This window comes from Schistocerca americana, chromosome 2 (genome assembly GCF_021461395.2).
Source record: "Schistocerca americana isolate TAMUIC-IGC-003095 chromosome 2, iqSchAmer2.1, whole genome shotgun sequence".
NCBI classification, from domain to species: Eukaryota; Metazoa; Arthropoda; class Insecta; order Orthoptera; family Acrididae; genus Schistocerca; species Schistocerca americana.
In genome coordinates this window covers 853,834,658-853,837,415 of record NC_060120.1, presented here as the reverse complement: position 1 = coordinate 853,837,415, position 2,758 = coordinate 853,834,658, and the positions used below count along the sequence as shown (strand labels likewise).

The 2,758-nt window shown below is 42.6% G+C and overlaps 1 pseudogene; it reads left to right on the top strand.

The window, feature by feature from the left end:
• The first annotated feature begins 1,148 nt into the window (after positions 1-1,148).
• Positions 1,149-1,266, top strand: LOC124597475 (annotated as a pseudogene).
• Positions 1,267-2,758: the final 1,492 nt, after the last annotated feature.

Below are 2,758 nucleotides of genomic sequence, written 5' to 3'. Positions count from 1 at the left end.
CACTGACTGGCACTTGCAACCTCTGTCCTCAGTTATTTCCCGGACGTATTCCATTATCTGTTTTCCCATACAGTTTGTACCCTCTACAGCTCCCTATAGTCCAGAGACGTTACTCCGTGATGCCTTAAAGACGTCCTGTCATACTGTCCTTTCTCCTGATTAGTGTTTTTCATACATTCCTTTCCTCGCCAATTCTCCGGAGAACCCTTTAATTCCTTATCTTATCAGTCCACCTCATTTTCTACATTTTTCTGTAGCACCACGTCTCAAATACTTCAATTCTTTTCTTTCCTGGTTTTCCTATAATTCACGTTTCACTACCATGCAGTGCTCTTCTCCAAACGTACCTTCTCAGAATTTTTTTTTTCTCAGATCAAAGGCTATTTTTGATAGGAGTAGACTCTTCTTGGCCAGGAACGCCCTTTTTGTCAGTGCTTGTCGGCTTTCTATGTGCTCCTTTCCCCATCCGACATGTGTTATCTCATTGCCTAGGTAGCAGAATTCCTTAACTACATCTACTTTGTGATCACGAATGCCAATGTTAATTTCCTCGTTGTTGTCCCTTCTGCTACTTCTCATTACTTTCGTCTTTCTTCGATTTACTCTCAGTAGATACCCTGCACTCATTAGAATGTTCATTCCATTCAACAAATCATGTAATTCTTTCTCACTTTCACTGAGCATGTTAAAGTCATCAGCGAATCTTGAATCTTTCATCTTGGACATTCTTTTATATTCGTCATTGCTTCTTCGCTATATAGATTGAGCAATAGGGGCGAAAGACTACATCACTGTAGAAATTACAAAACCTCTAAAATTACATTTAAGAAAAAAATTAAGAAAAGATTCTTTAGAAAAATTTTCCGAAAGTTTGACATTAAATTCAAGCCTTATCACAGTTGTTTAATAAGGTAAAAAATGTTGATTTGAACAATACATTCCATATTGAAGCGTTAGAAACCAACAGAAATTATTAAGTCAATTAACGTCCGACATCTACTGGCAAGTAGAACAGATCACATCAAAGTATGGAAAACAAGCAACCCAAGTAAACAGGATGATGAGAAGCTTATGTGAAACACAATCAGTTGCTCGTGCAAACAAGGTGCCCCTGTAGGGCCGAAATGAGCTCTTCCTTTCTTCCTTCTGCCAACGGCCTTGCCGCAGTGGTAACACCGGTTCCCGTCAGATCACCGAAGTTAAGCGCTGTCTGGCTGGGCTAGCATTTTGATGGGTGACCATCCGGTCTACCGAGCGCTGTTGGCAAGCGGGGTGAACTCAGCCCTTGTGAGGCAAACAGGAGCTACTTGATTGAGAAGTAGTGGCTCCGGTCGCGGAAACCGACTTACTGCCGGGAGAGCGGTGTGCTGACCACATGCCCCTCCATATCCGCATCCAATGACGCCCATGCGGGCTGAGGATGACACGGCAGCTGGTCGGTCCCGTTGGGCCTTCATGGCCTGTTCGGGAGGAGTTTTTCTTCCTTTTGTTTATGAACAACACGGAACCTGGTTGGCCAGCTGAATTTTGATGGGTATTCTACTTCTGTAGAATCATTTCTCCTAAATTGGTTCTTCTATTGGTCCCATTTTCTATGAATTATCATAAATATTTGTTAGGTAGACGTCCACAAAGAATTTACCAAGTAGGACGATTCTGAAAAGTGTCTCAAACAACTCCTAGTACAAGGACTGAAATGTGAGCAATAGCTTTCGGACATGTCCAAAGCTATTGCTGTTTACCACCCTAGTTTGATCATTGTCTTCTGAAGACCCACTGTCAATGAGCAAGTAAGCTTTGTTGTTCAAGTGAAGCAGTTTGTGTTGTCCACATTTCAGTTGTTTCGTAATGGCGGTTCAAAGACGCGGTTTGTCTGACAAAGAAATTTTAAAATATAATGTCAGATGGTGAATCCGAAGGAGAAGATCCTCGTGATGCTTGTGAAGCTGACGGATTACGAGAAAATGACGCTGCAAGCACTGTTGATGATGAGGAATATATCCCTCCCATCAATGAAATCAGAGCCTCTTCAGACAGCGATGTTGCAACTACTGTACAAGAGCATGCCGAAAAGTTGCAAACCAATGTCGCTTTACCTATAGCAGGTACGTTTGTATAGCCATTGTATTATTATTTTGTATTTTATCACCACTGATATTTCAGCAAGCATTATAAATGTTTTCTATTTTGCTGTGTTATAATTTCAATTTCATTGTTTTTGTTGTAACTGAATTATTCTGTTGTATGCTGTATATACAGGTACGTCAAACATCAAGTATGCGCTTCCCTCCAGCTAACACCACTAGAGGCGATCGTGGCAGAGTGAAAGGGAAAATTCAGATGGAAGGAAATCCTTTCAGTGGGAGTAGTGAGACAGCTAATGACGGAACAACATGGACTGCTAAACCTACGAAAGCTGTTCGTGGAATACGTCCACGGCAGAACATCTTGAAGGTAGCACCAGGACCTACAAGCTATGCGAAGAAGTTGGTCAGGTTCCAAAATGGCTCTGAGCACTATGGGACTTAACATCTGTGGTCATCAGTCCCCTAGAACTTAGAACTACTTAAACCTAACCAATCTAAGGACATCACACACATCCATGCCCGAGGCAGGATTCGAACCTGCGACCGTAGCAGTCGCACGGTTCCGGACTGCGCGCCTAGAACCGCTAGACCACCGCGGCCGGCGAAGTTTGTCAGGAAAGGTATATACTCTAGCGCATGGAGATTGCTAGTTGATGTCAGCATGATTCAAA